The sequence below is a fragment of the Brassica napus genome, chromosome C2 (assembly GCF_020379485.1).
Source record: "Brassica napus cultivar Da-Ae chromosome C2, Da-Ae, whole genome shotgun sequence".
NCBI lineage: Eukaryota > Viridiplantae > Streptophyta > Magnoliopsida > Brassicales > Brassicaceae > Brassica > Brassica napus.
Genome location: NC_063445.1, coordinates 48,149,447 through 48,159,613, shown reverse-complemented (window position 1 = coordinate 48,159,613; position 10,167 = coordinate 48,149,447). Strand labels below are relative to the sequence as shown.

Sequence of the window (10,167 nt, the reverse complement as noted above, 5' to 3'; positions counted from 1 at the left end):
TCCATCAGCCAACCAAGACTCGACACGTAACAAGCAGAGTGTCGGCACAATCAGAAGACGACACGTGGCAACCAATCAGTACCCAAGCTTCGTCTATAAAAGGAACCCATGATGAAGAACGAAGCACGGGCAATTTTCGCCAAGCTCTTTCTCACTCCAAAACGCTCTCCCTTCTCTCTAGAAATTCTGTAAAATTTTACATTCTGCAAACAACTCTGTAATCAAAGTTTGTAACACCAAGATCAATAAAAGTAAGTATTAATCACAATCTTGTCATCATAAGTTTGTTTTTAATCCAGCAAATAAATAAAATCAAAATAAATTAAGAACTTTGTAAACAAATTAATACAAAGAAATTAAAGAAAAACTGGTATCAGATGCTAAAACGATGCAAACTGGTCTAAAGAATTTGACCATCAAGATATCTGACTTTAATCTATTTTAAACTCGTTAAAACGACCTCACCGTCTAAGTAAAACTCTGTCACTGTAGGTGTTCCAGACAGCAAGTCCCAATAAGGCAGTAAGACCGTTGGCAAGCCAGCAGTTGAGTCGAATTAAACGGTTAGTAAATTTTATAAGTTTAAAACCGGATTAAAATCATGGCATCTTCGATTAGAAAATTCTTTAAACCAAGAACTGCGTCGACCTCGGCGTCTTATTCAACTATTAATTCTAGAGAAATAATGACTAAGATAACAACCTTTAATCAAGAAATATCAAAGAATCAATTACCGCATATTAACCCTGAGAATATATATCAAATAGGAACGTTTGATTTCAAAACGGCTTATTCAATAAAAGAACATGAACAAACTCTGTCTTTACAAAACGAGTTTGAAGAAATCAAATTATTATCCTCACTAGCTTTAGAAAAATATAAACAAAAAGGATTCAGTTACATTCATTTCGGATTAATCCAAGTAGCTATAAAACCATTATCAAGAACAGGAATTGATTCACCTATCCTTATGTTATTAAGAGACAAGACTTTATTAAAATTCGAAGATTCACTCCTTGGAGCAGTCCAATCAAATCTATGCAATGGAGCTGTATATTTTAATTGCGCTCCTAATTTTCAAGTTAGTCTACACGACCCAACTATACTCAACACTCTGACCTTAAATGTTCATTTACCTGAAATTAAATTTCAAAACGAAAGACATGGATACTTATTACTCTATAGAGTATATTTTAAACAATCAATTTCAGAATTCAACCCAAGATGTTTACAACAAGACATAAAGGTGAAACAACAATTTTTGCCGTTCATAGCAAAGACACTCCAACGGCTACATACACACCTAAACAACTGAACTGGGATGAAATTACTATACCAGATCAATGGAAAATTGAAATTACGCAACCTCCCAGAAACATTGAACAGAAAAATATATCAAAAATAATTGAACAAAGAGACGCAAAAATATTATTACAATTCGGATCTTATAGAGATCCATTACCACCTAGAATAAGCCCATATCACTCGAGGGCTTCCTTTTCTGAATATCGCACTGGCCAATCCAGTACGAACTCAGAAACAGAAAGCGTAAATCAAAATGTTAGACAAGAAGAACCAATTAAATTTAAAGCTCCAATAGCCGAGCCTCATCAAGATATGTATCCAACTTCACCAACTTTATCGGACTTTAAATCAATAAATGTTATAACCAAATCATATGAAATAAATAAACGATATATAAAGGAAGACTTTTATTCAAAACAAAATGAAGAAAAAAGGAAATGGTATTTTAATACCTTTCCTAAAGAAGAAACTATATTATACCGAGAAAATTGGTATAATTTCATGATATCCAAAGAAACAGACATTCCATTTTTCAAATGGTTTGAAAGTTATGCAAACGACAACAATATAAATTACCCATTCAAATCAATTAATGTAAATTCGACATTAAGCCAAGTTTGGGAACAAACGGATGGAAATAAAATAAGATCAATCCATCCACCTCTGAAAGATATAAGGGCTTTTTGCAAGATTGACTCAAAACTCAAAGTCAAACCTAAAACTAACTCATGCTTTTCTTGGATTTTTCTTTTGTTCTATTCACCCCACAAGTTCATGATATTCACGAAAATGCCATCAAATTTTTTTTACTTTTTTTTTCCGAAAATGATATTTTTACTCTCTCACCCTCTTCATCTTCAAGTAATTACAAGATTGCCATTGTGATCAATACCCCAACCACCATGAACAACCAATTTGAAGCTCTTAATGCACCTAAAATCGATTTACACTTTCTCTTTCTCACTTGTTATGAACTAAAAACAACATCTCTTTCACTTTGCCTCCATATTCATCCAAAAAACTCAAGCTTTTGATTCAAATTTTTTTATGGTTTATAGAGCCATTCAAGCATACTATTCTTGGTGGGTTACTTTCGTTTGAGATTGTGGGTGGTTGGAGAAGACTCTGTGTGCTAAGGAAGTCATCTCACTAGTTTAAGGTATGAAACTAAAATTTTTTCCAGATCTGTTTGTGTAGAAGACTTACCCGTAAGTAGTCTGGCTGTAGAAGACTTACGGGTAAGTCTTCTGGTCAAACGGACGACTTACTTTTAAGTCGTCATCTTTGTTTGTTAAAAAAAGAACTAGAGAATACCCTAGACGACTTACTGATAAGTCGTCTAGGATAAATGGGTTAGTTTTGCATTTGACCGAATTGTGTCAGATATTTGACTATTCCTGGACGACTTACCAGTAAGTCTTCTCCGGGAAAACAAAAATTTCAATATTTTATTAAATCTGGACGACTTATCTGTAAGTCGTCTCAGGTTACTTTTGCAATTGGAAAATAAAACTTAAATTTAATTTTTCCCAGACGACTTACGCGGAAGTCGTCCAGTAAGACGACTTACTTGAAAGTCGTCCAGGATAAGCAAAGTCGTCCAGATTTAATTCCTAGATTATGGTCAAACCTTGCTTATCTCGGACGACTTTCTTGTTTGTCGTCTGCCTGGACGACTTTCAAGTAAGTCGTCTGGGTAAAGTTAAATATATAAGTTTCTTTTTCGAATTGCAAACTAACCTGAGAAGACTTACAAATAAGTCGTCTAGCTTTAATAAAATATTGAAATTTTTGTTTTCCCTGAGATGACTTACTGGTAAGTCGTCCAGAAAAAGTCAAATATCTGATACAATTCGGTCAAATGCAAAACTAACCCATTTATCCTAGTAAGTCGTCTAGGTTTTTTTTTTTAACAAACAAAGCAGGAAGACTTACAAGTAAGTCGTCCTATTTAAAATTCAATTGCAAAAATGACCTGTTTGGACGACTTACTGGTAAGTCTTCCAGACGACTTACTGGTATGTCGTCTGCGTCAATGTTTAGTAAACTTTCATTTTCTCTATGTTTACTAATGTGTTTTATTTTGAATTTTTGTAGATGATGCGTCAGTTACATGCAGTGTATGGAGAATGGTTGTTGAATGATTGTCGTTGGGATTTTGTGGTTGATAATGTCAAAGGAGCGAGAATCATTTTTTTGGGGGAAGGTTCGACACATGCTGAACTTCTTGCAATGGCTCAAGAAGATTATAACCTGGACATGAGCACAGAATCTGTGGAGATAACCTACTCATTACCAGCAGAAATGATGCAGGCTCCAGACACCCCTCCTATTCATGTTACAAGTGATAGACAAGTTCAAAACTTGCTCGAGATAACCAAAACGCATGGAGTACGGCTTTGTGTATCAAGCCGTAGCAAGGTGGAAACGGTTTCAGAGTTCAGGGAAGATGATGAAGCTGATGAATGTTTTGAAGATGATGATGATGATTTGGTTGAAGATGAAAATCATGACGGGGAGGAGGACGATGGGGATGAGGACGATGGGGAGGAGGATGCTGGTATCTCTATTGTTGCTGAAGCGGACGAGAATGGTGAGGATTACAGTGTTTATGGAAAGGTTGAAGATGAGGATGAGGAAGATGATGATATGTGTTTTGAAGATATCGAAAAGATTGAAGGAGGAAGATCGAATGGTAACAGTATCTATGTCAACCAGAGTTTTGTTAGCAAGGATGCACTGCTTTCAGAGCTGCGGTTGACAGCAGTGAGGTTTAAGTTCTCCTTCAGAATATACAAGTCAACGAAAACTCTCCTTGTGACAACATGTCCGGTTAGTGGTTGTCAATGGAAGGTCAGAGCGAGTGTGAAACATGGGACAAACACGTTTTGGGTAACAAAGTATGTGGAAAAACATACATGCTCAGCGGGAGACCGACTCGCTCAGCGGAGACACTGTACTCCGAAGTATGTTGGTAGGCTTTTCATTGATCGTGTTGGAATCATTGATGGGTTGAATCCGCAGCATATCACTGATGCAATGAAGAACATGTTTGGCATGACGCTTGATTACACCACTTCATACAGAGCACTTTTATATGCACAAACATTGGTGAGAGGATCAGCAGAAGATGGGTATTCGCGTCTGCCATCATATCTCGAGCAAATCTCCTTAGCAAATCCCGATTCTATCACGGCTATAGAACTTGATTCTATCAATAGATTTAAGTATCTATTTCTCTCTTTTGGAGCTTCTATCAAAGGTTTTAAGTATCAGAGAAGGGTCATTGTGGTGGATGGGACTCACCTAAGTGGGAAATATGGAGGTGTTATGTTAGTTGCAGCCGCACAAGATGGGAATTTTCAGATATTTCCATTGGCTTTTGGGATCGTAGATGCTGAAGATGAACCTTCTTGGGAATGGTTTTTCACAAAATTGGCTAGTTGTGTATCTGATGAGCAGCCTCTGGTGATAGTCTCTGACCGGCACGCGGCCATTAAAAGTGCGTGTGATAAGGTGTTTCCTTGGGCAACCCGAGGAATATGTTATTATCACCTTCAAGATAACATTGTCAAAAAGTATAAAGGGAAACATCTCTTGTACTTGGTGAAAGGTGCTGCTTATGCTCATACGGTTTCAGATTTTGACCGGTACATGGCTGAGATACGGAGTGCAAACCCGGACCTTGCAACGTATTTGGAGAATGCCGACGTCAGCCTATGGTCAAGGGTTTATTGTCAGGGGGACAGGTACAACATAAAGACAAGCAACATCGCTGAATCTATTAATTCCGCTCTGAAGCGAGCTAGAGGATTTCCGGTTCAGTTCCTGTTGGAGTTCATAAGGGAGAAGCTAGGAAAGTGGTTTTGGAAAAGGAGAGAAGATGCTTTGAGTCTCCCAACTCAACATAGTCGAGGTGTTGAATACTTGCTTGCTGTTCGATCGGAGATAGCGGATACGATGACGGTACAACCAATTGATGGATGGCGATTCTTTGTGAAAGGTGGGAAAATGGACTGTGTGGTTGATTTGGAACATGGAAAGTGTGATTGTGGTGTCTATGCAGTGGAGAAAATACCTTGCTCTCATGCTATAGCTGCTGGAACATCTGTTGGTTTGCATATCTCCACACTTGTATGTCCAGTGTACTCAAAGGATTTTCTGTTTGCAGGATACTCAGAGAATATATATCCTTGTGTTGGACAACAAGTTGAGGAACGCACATGCTTTCCTCCGGAAGTAAAACGTGGTCCGGGAAGACAGAAGAAATCAAGATGGCAATCTTGGTTGGAGCTATCCAGGATGAGAGGACGCAAACCCCGGAAGCAACACAGGGCTTATAGATGCTCAAAATGCAAGGAAACTGGCCATACGAAACCACAATGTAAGTCGCCCAGTGTTTAGTCTTCCAGAAGACCTTCAGTTAAGTCGTCCAGAAGGTCGTCCAGTTAGTCGTCCAGGGTTTTTTCTTCCAGAAGACCTTCAAGTTAGTCGTCCAGTGTTTAGTCTTCCAGAAGACCTTCAATTAAGTCGTCCAGAAGGTCGTCCAGTTAGTCGTCCAGTGTTTAGTCTTCCAGAAGACCTTCAATTAAGTCGTCCAGGGTTTTTTCTTCTAGAAGACCTTCAAGTTAGTCGTCCAGTGTTTAGTCTTCCAGAAGACCTTCAATTAAGTCGTCCAGAAGGTCGTCCAGTTAGTCGTCCAGTGTTTAGTCTTCCAGAAGACCTTCAATTAAGTCGTCCAGAAGGTCGTCCAGTTAGTCGTCCAGAGTTTTTTCTTCCAGAAGACCTTCAAGTTAGTCGTCCAGTGTTCAGTCTATGTACTAAAAATTTGTGTTATGAACTTATCTGTGTCAACTTCTTTGTCAAATTGCACTACCAAACAAATTTGAGATGGTCTTGCCCTTTATATTATCCGAAATATAGTTACAAAAGGTCACTGCTCAGAAGACTTTCCAGACTACTTATAGTTAAGTCGTCCAGACGACTTAACTGTAAGTCTTCTGCGCAGAATATAGTTACAAAATAGGGATCAAGTTCAAATACAAAATAGGGATCAAGTTCAAATACACACATCAGCCTAATCTATCATACAAAATCATCTACAATGGCCTGTTTATCACCCGTCATACGTACCCAGGATGTCATCCATGTCCTTGTTTTCGAACTCATGCGCGTCAGGAAGCTCTTGAAATATATCCACCGCCATCTTATCCCTCATACTCTTCCCGTTGGCCTTAGCAAAGTCTTTTTTACTAAACTCTATCCCAAGAGCGTGACATTCAATGTACTTTTGAGTGTACACGCCACAATCACCAGCTCGGGCCGGAGGTATATTGTTCGGTCTCTCATATGTGAATGGCTCCAGGCTGTATTGGGCACGTAGTTCGTCTGAGGAAGCGCACTCAACAAGCAGATAAGGGACCATGTAGAGAAAAGGCTCCATTACCACATCGAGTTCTGCTGGGGAGATACTGGAACAAATGCTGTCAAAGACGACTATGTGCCTCTTAGGGATCGATATCCAAATAGCAATCCAATGACTGTCGGCGAAGTTTACTGGCGCATTAATCCAAGCATCAATATGCTGCATATAAAATAAAGTACAAGTCAGAAGATCTCAGACGACTTAGAGGTAAGTCTTCTACGTCGATGACTTACCAGACGACTTACAGTTAAGTCGTCTGATAAGTCGTCTACGTAGAAGACTTACCAGACGACTTACTTGTAAGTCGTCTACGTCATAGCAGAAGACTTACACAGTCCTCCAGCCACTCTAGGGAGGTTCGGAGGATTTGATACCACCGAGTTCTACTTTTACGTGGTTTTTTATCGAGAGCTTTTCTATAATAACTGCAAAAACAAAATGTTGAAAAGCAATCAGGTTTTATGGGAAAAGCAAGCTATTATGTAAAAAGCAAGCTATTATGTGAAAAGCAAACACTTACGGACAAGATTTCAACCACTCAGTGAGCTCCCTCAACTTATTCTTGTCAATTGGTGCAAAAGGATTATAGCCTGGATAAAGCTTTCTGTTTGAAATGATCACTCTGGCCGTCCTGTTTGCCGTATAAGGAGATTTCTGTGATCGGGCAAGTTTCCTTGTTCGATCACTCTTGGCACGGCAAAGTGCCAAAGCAGCATTCTTCTTTTCTAGATATCTAGCATCCTCCTTCTGCAAATCTGAAACAGTGGCTTGATTTTTGTCCAATAGAACAAGGCTTGGTTCTGGAGCTTTATCTTCCGAGGAACTAGCATCTGCGGGCTCAGCTGCGAGCACATCTGGACCTTTATCCTCCGCCAAGCTCTTCCTTCCCGCGTTCGTCCCATTGACACTTTCACTCTGCAATATACAATAATAACCAATGAGTGTCTTCAAACATGAAACAAAATACATATATAAAATCCAAGAATTTGTTACTAACCCCGGGTTCGAGCGTCTGTTTAGGTGGAGAGGTAGTGTTTTGAGATGATGTCCCTTTCCGTTTTGTGGTGATACCAACCTTCTTCTCTACAGCTTCCACCCTTTCCGACAGATACTTGATCTCCTTAAGGCACGTCCCAAACCCTTCCCTCATGGCATCAGCTATGTCCTTGAACATAGTTTTAATATCCTCTTTGGTCAAACCACCAACAGTCGTAGTCACCTCTTCACTAGCCTCTGCAGCTGCCTCTTCACTAGCCTCTGCAGCTGCCTCTTCACTAGCCTCTGCAGCTGCCTCTTCACTAGCTTCAGCAGGTGCCTCTTTACGAGCTTTCTTCCGAGGTCTTGGACTGTCTTCCTTCACTACATTTTTCTTCGCTGGACTCACAACCGCCGACTTTGTATTGACCCAAGTACCGGTGACTTCCCAGCAATCCATGGTCCACTTCCACGGTTTCTTCACAAACATGAGTTTAATTATGTTTTCCGCGAGCGGGTCCTCAACATCAAACTCCCATTTTGGAAACATTTCACCAGTGTCCTTTTGAATAAAGTTGATGACCCTAGTCTGCAGTAAATAGAAGATATGAACTTAGATATTTGACGTATTAAGAAAGATGGAAAGAAAAGACTTCACAGACGACTTATAATTAAGTCGTCTGGAAAGTCTTCCAGCTGGACGACTTAGTAGACGACTTAGTAGACGACTTATAATTAAGTCGTCTGTAAAGTCTTCCAGCTGGAAGACTTAGTAGAAGAGTTATAATTAAGTAGTCTGGATAGTCTTCCCAGACGACTTAATTATAAGGCTTCTACTAAGTCATCCAGCTGGAAGACTTAGTAGACGACTTATAATTAAGTCGTCTGTAAAGTTTTCCAGCTGAAAGACTTAGTAGAAGACTTATAATTAAGTAGTCTGGATAGTCTTCCCAGACGACTTAATTATAAGGCTTCTACTAAGTCATCCAGCTGGAAGACTTAGTAGACGACTTATAATTAAGTCGTCTGTAAAGTCTTCCAGCTGGAAGACTTAGTAGAAGACTTATAATTAAGTAGTCTGGATAGTCTTCCCAGACGACTTAATTATAAGGCTTCTACTAAGTCGTCTAATTGGAAGACTTATCAGACGACTTAATTATAAGTTTTCTGCGAAGTCGTCCAGATTGAAGTAAATATCTGACTGAGGATAGCCTCTTTAAACTGTCTGCGTCCTTTGCGACCCTTGTAAGCCAGTATCGGGGGAGACGGATTGTTTGGGAGAGGATTACCAAAAGTAGCACCCAATTCCGGAAGAGCTGTGTACACCCAGACCTGGAGAGCTTGCGCAAACCCATTAATAGTGTAACAACCCGAAATATCTCTGCCCTTCACAGAGTCCATCAGCACCTTAAACGCGACTCTCCCCCATGGATAATTCTCAAACCGTTCTAGCTCCATCACTAGCCTTGCCAGACTAACCCGTGTAGGGGTTGAATACTTTCTCCCTTCAATGTATCCAGTGAAGATGGCAAGGTACGCGAGCCGCTTGCGATCATCCCGAGACCACCCTTCGCATCTATCAAGTGCTGCTATTATCTCCTGAGTAGATGGCCCAGCTTCGACATGAACTCCCAGCATCTCCCAAAAAGAAGTCAACTCCTTTGTAACAACAGAGTGAGGTCTCTCAAGGTCCTCGATGTACTCGCAGTTTAGACCAGTGAGGTGTTCAAACTCTAACAGTGAAAACCTCACAGGTTCTGGACCAACGAGACTCCACAGCTCATACTTCTTCTTTATGTCCAGCTGGAAACCGAGCATGTAGTGAACCAGCCTTGAAGCCCAATCAAATCCCAGCTCTTGGAACTTGATGAAAACTCCCAACTTCGACTCCTTCAGCTATTCATATTCGTCATCATGAAGAGCTTTCTTTAAAGCAGCATGCAACGTCCAACAAGTATGATACGAAGTGCTATGCACTGCGGGGGGCTCTTCCCCTAATGTATATATCCTACGGGGGAGTTCTGGCTTCTCCATTTTTTTGTCTGCCTGCAAAACAATCAAAGACAACCATCTCAAACAATCAAAGACAACCATCTCAAACAATCAAAGACTTATAATTAAGTCGTCTGGCAAGTTTTCCAGCTGAAAGACTTATAATTAAGTCCTCTGGGAAGTCTTCCAGCTGGAAGACTTTCCAGACGACTTATAATTAAGTCGTCTGGAAAGTCTTCCAGCTGGAAGACTTTCCAGACGACTTAATTATAAGTCTTCCAAGACTTCCAGTTTTATGTTCATCTTTTCCTCAATCAATCACTCGACAGTAAGAGATATAACTTACCGGCGGCGGAGTTCAACGAAACGCCTCTGAGAGAATGCGCGCTAGGGTTTCCTCTCGGATCTTAAATAGAGGAAGCGGCTGTGAGAACGGTGGTGAGAACGACGGTGATAACGGCGGAGAGATA

The 10,167-nt window shown here is 40.2% G+C and overlaps 1 pseudogene; it reads right to left on the bottom strand.

The window, feature by feature from the left end:
• Nucleotides 1-6,419: 6,419 nt before the first annotated feature.
• On the bottom strand, nt 6,420-9,739 carry LOC125581446 (annotated as a pseudogene).
• Between the last annotated feature and the right edge of the window lie 428 nt (nt 9,740-10,167).